Source organism: Macrobrachium rosenbergii, chromosome 2 (genome assembly GCF_040412425.1).
Source record: "Macrobrachium rosenbergii isolate ZJJX-2024 chromosome 2, ASM4041242v1, whole genome shotgun sequence".
NCBI classification, from domain to species: Eukaryota; Metazoa; Arthropoda; class Malacostraca; order Decapoda; family Palaemonidae; genus Macrobrachium; species Macrobrachium rosenbergii.
Genome location: NC_089742.1, coordinates 80,092,924 through 80,100,423, shown reverse-complemented (window position 1 = coordinate 80,100,423; position 7,500 = coordinate 80,092,924).

Genomic DNA, 7,500 nt, shown 5'->3' with positions numbered 1-7,500 from the left:
ATTACTATTATTAACATTAATATTATTATTATTAATAACAATATTATTGTTAATAGTAATTTTAATATCAATATAAATATTAATATTAATATATGATTATTAATATTAATGTAATTAATATTAATTTTTATTATTATTATTATCATTAATAATAATAATAATAATAATAATAATAATAATAATAATAATTACTGATATTAATATTAATATTAATATTATTTTAAATATTAATATTAATACTGTTAATCTTAATATATTAACATTATTATTGATATCAATACGAATATTAATATTACAATATTAATTAATATAATAATAATAATAATAATAATAATAATAATAATAATAATAATAATATTATTATTATTATTATTATTATTATTATTATTATTATTATTTCTTACTTATTTTTTATTATTTATCATTATTACTATTAATATTAATATTATTAATAATATTAATATTAATTTTATAATATTAATAATATTAATAGAAAAAGTCTTCTACAAAATAAAATGCAGCTGAAGCAGCAATAACATTCAATAGAACCTGTTTTAAGAGGGTCTGCTGCCCAAATTATAATAATAATAATAATAATAATAATAATAATAATAATAATAATAATAATAATAATATTGATATCAATATGAATATTAATATTAATATTATTATTAATATTTATATTTTATTAATAATAATAGTGATATTAATATTAATATTATTATTATTTATATCATAATTATCAATAATAATAATTATATTAAAATATTAATATTTTTATCAATATGATTGATATGATCAATATGGTTAAAGTTATTATTTTTCACCTTATTATTATTATTATTATTATTATTATTATTATTATTATTATTATTATTAAAATATTTAATATTAAAATATTAGTATTATTAACATTAATATTCATATAATAATAATAATAATAATAATAATAATAATAATAATAATAATAATAATAATAATAATAATAATAATAATAATAATAATGTAGGGATAACTAGGGAAATATAGAGGGCAAAAGGTCTCCCAATAAATATTGCAAGTAAATGATGAGTAATTGTTAGAAGAGATGTCACTTTATAAGGTTAGTAAGAAAAAATGGCAAGGGATTAAAGAGGAAAGAGAAGTTGTAGAGTATGAAAAGGTAACATATTGAGAGTTAGATGAAAACAGGTCTAAGTTAGGCTTTATTGTCTTTTGAAAGTTATGAAGACAGAAAAGAAAGACGACGGACTGGGAGGGATTGTCTAAGTGATTGTTTGGATTATCTTGCAATATAAAGGAACTGTTGAATGTCCATAGAGAGCTGGAGGGAGGCCTCTCAGAATTGGGCAGACTTTTCATAAATGGTTTGCAGAAAAACGCATGCAATTTAGCATAACAAAACAAAGAAGCATACCCAATTTCAGAAAGTGCGAGTTCTGTCTAGACAAGACAGAATTTTAACTAAAAATTGTCTTTTTATTAACAGGGGAGTATTGGGAGATATCATGGGTTAGCTGTCTGTGGATGTAAATGCCAAGATTCGGAACGTGCGAGGAGTCAAGTTCAAGTTTAATGTGTAGCGAGAAAGGACACGAGGCAAAATAAAGTAAACACACCTAGTGACTTAAAATGTGTAGGTCAACAATTTCTCTCCATTAAACGGGACGAGGATGTCCGGGAGACTGGTAAACATGGGAAAATAACACTGTCTCATTTTGATCTTTATAAACGTGGCATCATTACTGCGGTTCCTACTATCCATTAGTTTTTCAATTTTTATTATTAATTGTTAATCTAGATTTGCATGGGACCCTTCCCTCATATATGGGATCTGAATAAATGTTCTTTGTCTATTAGGAAAACTATGACTTAAAATTTGCACGTACTTGCTGTTACTGGTACTATGCCAGGTTAGTTTTAATCTCTTAAAGAGACTGCTCTGTTTTGTAATTACAACCTTTTCATCTCCAGTTAAGACACTGAAAAATTACAAATGCTACCTTGATCAATAGGATGAAATTAATTTTATTCAGTGACCGCTCTTTGTGTCAGGTGGCAAAATTGCTTCAAGAATTATTAAATTTATTGACAAGTGATGAAGGGTCATGTCATAAGTTTTTTCTCATGGTCTTGAGCTAAATATTTTACCAGACAGCAAAATACTGTCAACTATAGGCACTAAATAAACATAATTAACCAGTATATTAATATACAAACACACAAATTTCCTTAAGTAAACATTAACGTCGCTGAAACTCAAGAGGCTCCTATTAACTGTTTGTGGTCGAAGAATTTATGACAACTAGCGATGCGAAAATTCAAAGGGCTCTGAAGAGTGCGATGTGAAGTAGCGGGTTTTAATGTATGCCTAATTTAGTTCGATAATCACCTGAAATTATGAAAAACATAATGAAAAACCAAAGCCTTTAAAATTGCCTATCAATATCGTTTTAAACTAAACTAATCATGTTAAAGCCGAATTATTAACTTTAAATGGTTGATGGCTGTCCTAGCACCAATATATATTACAAATGTTAACACATGCAAAGGGATACAAGAAGTGCTAACACAATCAATAGAGTACTAGATCCTAGACATAAGACACGGCAATTTCGATGTTTACTTACTTTCGAGACCAGGAAGGCCTTACTTAAATAATAATTTCAATAAGGGTTGGAATTTACCAAGGGCTTTCAGGTTGACCCTTACCTGTAATGAATTCCAGAGCGGCGCCTAAGTTAGCTATGCTGGGAGGTTATGTTCGGACACTTGATCATGCCAAGACGAAGAGGCGTTGTAGAACTACTTCGAACAGACGACACAAGGTAGAGACTGCAGCCCACTCCCCAAGATAAGGTTTACACCCCGTTCGTTGCTTATACATTAAGCTTCTAAAAATATATAAGAAGTTCCTTCCAGGTCCTACTGGTAGAAAGATGGATTACGGACTCCTGCAGGTGGCACGCTGCTGCTCACACCGTTTTAACCGAAGTAAACATTTTTTACCGGCTAAACTACGGGTAACAGGTGCAAGGGTCTATTTGAAAATGTGTCGTGGGATAATTATACAAGTGACAAGTACTGAACATAGATTCGGCAATTTACCATATCATATGTCTTTAACATATGAAATATATAAATTAACGCTGCATATACTAAAATAATAATTTTCCTTGAGGTCTTGTTTCTTGTTTCATTTTTGGTTGTTTATTCACGTTTTCGAAGAAGTATTTTTGAAATATCAAAAGTTCTTTACAACTTTTAGAAGATTAAGTATACATCATTATGATGAATATCCAAGGGCAAGAACAAACGAAGAGAAACTTATGCGGACAGTGCAGTGATAAATTCTTTTTTGAATTTCATCTGCTACTGATGATAAAATCAGTCACGAATTACAGTTAGAAAAAATAACTTTTTCGAGCAAAATATTTCGAGAATAATATATATATAAGAACAACTCTCAAGTTATCTGTCAAAATAACTGAACGTTGTTAATTAAACCTTTCAGCAATGGTCAATGTGGCCCCTAGAAATTGTCAAAAGAAACATGAGGGAAGAAGGAGGGAAGATTGACCTTACAAAAGTGAGCGGATCTATTAAAACAAAAAGCAAGAAACTCAGGTCAACAATTAAAACTCGATATATTTTGGATATGAAAACCACAAATTGAGGAAAAGGTTATATTCACCGAGGGTGAAAATATAATCCTTTTCATCAAACGTTTGGTTTTTCATTAGATGATTTTAGGTTTCACATAACATTTAGCTTTCAGATGAACTTAACAGACCGTATTCTAATAGGAGACAAGGTCAATTAATGATACATCTTTAAGTGAAAAGTGTAATATCATCCGCGTAGTTCCTTGCCTGAAACTCATAATTATGTTTTACGCTGGTATGCCGCAAATTCTAACCAACTGGAGGTTCATCGTGGATAAATCCAACTGGGGCTGTTTTCCTTCCAAGCGGGTTGAAAAATACTTCTCAAACAACTTCTTCGCAAGTTTTCATGTGGCCTCGCTCTGACGCAAATCTAAACATCACTTCAAGCAATCAAAACACCATTTCAAAACTCGCACCTTGCAGACACAAGCAGCCTTCGTATCCTTGTATGACTTCTCGAACTGTTTGTGCATTTTTGACGTTTCACTTCAATGCAACCACGGGCAAGCAAACATACTGTCACATGCAAAGATGTACGCTATAACCGGATGCAAACTCACAAACAGATATATACATGTACATTATATATATATATATATATATATATATATATATATATATATATATATATATATATATATATATATATATTATACATATATATACTGTATATATACCTGTATAATATTATGTATATATATATATATATATATATATATATATATATATATATATATTATATATATATATATATATATATATATATATATATATATATATATATATATATATATATATATATATATATATATATATATAGAGAGAGAGAGAGAGAGAGAGAGAGAGAGAGAGAGAGAGAGAGAGAGATAATGTCATTAAGCAAGTCGTTTATCATACAATACTTAGCCTCAAACATGAGCACTGAATTAACAATGAGGAACAAATCGAAGAGAAATAAAACACGCACGCACACGCAAAACACGAAGCCCCTTCTTCAATGAATTTCTGCACTGAAACGTTCGGCCGACGGCAAGAGTAATCCCTCCTATTTGGTTATCGCCGAGCCCCCAGAAACTGCCCAGGTAAACATATTGGAATGTTTAAAAGAGAGTCTGCGAATTAAAATGTCAATCTGGACCTTTTCTCGCGCGACTGGCAACAGCGGAAGCATTATTTTCAGCGCGACCACATTTTAGCGGCCTTTCCCCACGATGAAGGAATATTCTCTCTTTTCGGCGGTGATTTTCGTGTCCGAAATAATAATGGTCCGGCCTTTGTAACAAAGCAACTTTATGTCGGTGTATATTTGCGTTATCTGTCTGCCACTACATTAGACAGCGGCATCATTTTCCGAGTAAATGTTGTTACCATAATTCTTTTTTGCTTTGTGCTTCTCTAGCTTACGACCGCCGTCGAGATCCTTTATCTCCCTCCCCACCCCTCTCTCTCTCTCTCTCTCTCATCGCGACATTCTTTTCCTAACTTTTGGAGAAAAGATTGATTATAATCTTTTCCAGACACTCTCTCTCTCTCTCTCTCTCTCTCTCTCTCTCTCTCTCTCCCCTATCGCAGCTTTTTCTTCCTACCTCACCACTGACCAATATTATTTACACAGTCTTTTCCAGACTATCTCTCTTTTTCTAACATTGCCTCAACATGTCATTCTTTTCCTATCACACTTTCACTAAGAAATTACCTAAAATCTTTTTGAGTCTCTCTCTCTCTCTCTCTCCTCTGGCATAAAGAATTGTTTTCTCCTTATTTCACCTTTACCCAAGATTGCTTAAAATATTTTGAGATTTTTTCTCTCTCTTTCTAAAACTTTTAAAACCCTGTTTTTACTTTCCTTTTTGTATGTTGGTCTGAGCGTGTCATTTCTACTCATCTCATAATTTTCCAGACCCCACCTCATCTCTCTCTCTCTCTCTCTCTCTCTCTCTCTCTCTCTCTCTCTCTCTCTCTCTCTCTCTTTTTTCTCTCTCTCTCTCTCTCTCTCTCTCTCTCTCTCTCACATGCTTACTCCCATATCATATATTCACCAGTTCATAATCCCAAAAGACTCATTTTGAAGGATTTTCTTCCCAATTCTGAACCTCTATTGAATATCATATACCCTCTTTTTTCTCAAACTTCTAAATGCACTTTTCGATCTATTTAATCTCATATTATTTTTTGCGCGTCTTAATCTTTTAGTTTTCTTTGCACTTTGTGCTTCATAAGAACGCCGTTTATTAAACTTAAAAATATAATTAATATTCGTGAAACATGCCCCAAGGAGAAACTGATAAGCTAAGAAATAGACAAAGAGAGAGAGAGAGAGAGAGAGAGAGAGAGAGAGAGAGAGAGAGAGAGAGAGAGAGAGAGAGAGAGAGATAAATTTTCCAGTTTCCTTTACGTGCTTACAGGTGTATGTTTATCAGATGGATTACAGATTGTGTAACGAGTGAGTGAAAAGTTCAGGCATGAGGAATGCGAAACCCATTGAATTTGAAGTCCTCTTAGAGAGAAATCAGCCATTACCATAAAACAGTAAAATGCGCCGAAGTTCGAAACTTCGGCGAAATCGAGTTTTCTTTACAGCTGCTACAGCGTATAATCAAAGGCCACCGGAAAATAGATCTATCTTTCGGTGGTCTCGGTATAATGCTGTATGAGCCATGGCCCATGAAACTTAACTACGTCCGGTAATGGCCTATCCTATATCGTTGCCAGTGGGGTGATTATACTAATTTTAACCAAATAAAATAAAACTACTGAGTCTAGAGGGCTGCAATTTGGTATGTTTGATGATTGGAGGGTGATGGTCAACATACCAATTTAGCCCTCTAGCCTCAGAATTTTGTAAGATCTGGGCGGACAGAAAAATGCGGACAGAAAAAACTGTGGACGGACAGACAAAGCTGGCACAATGGTTTTCTTTTACAGAAAACTAACAAGGCACTATTTTAAAATAGGATTTAATGAAGGTTGTTTTAGATTACTTGAAAAAAGAAAAAGAAAAACTGTTCGTTATCACAATTTAGTTCCATCCTTCACCAGTTGGGAAAACATTTTATCTCAACTTGCAATTGTTAAACTGCTCACACAGCGCTGATGACCAGTTACAAAACTTGCAATCCTACTCTAGCGCAGTGAGCTACAATAGAGTCGCTCGCAGAACCATAAAATGTTTGTCTTCTTATTAACTTTTTATTTCGGTGCAGCGTCTTCTTTTGCCCAGCTTTTAAATCTTGAAACACTGAATTTCCGTACGAATGCATAAGACAAGGAGGGAATAAGAACTCAGGTTGCTGGAATATTCTGCTCGGCGAAGAGACAGATGATATAAACTTGGGAGAAAATAAGAGACGTTATTTAGATGGGCTTTGTGTCTTGCAAAGTGAAGTCATTTCAGATAAGGAAGGACACTCAAGGAGTAAGAAAATGAATTAGGCTGAAGATTAAAATTACTTTCAAAGGTTCCACTTTATTTACCTAAAAGAAAGAGGACAAATGGACTGTGCTATCATGATTCCAGTGCACGTTAGGGTGAATTATAATGTTTACATTTGAATTCTTCCATGAACACACAGACACGCACTATACACATAAATAAATAAATAAATATATACATAAAATACATATATATGTATATTAATTATATATACACACACACACACACACACACACACACACATATATATATATATATATATATATATATATATATATATATATATATATATATATATATATATATATATATATATGTGTGTGTGTGTGTGTAATGTGTGTGTGTGTGTGTACAGTATATATAAATGTGTGTACAAGAACATAGAAGGATAATCAATAA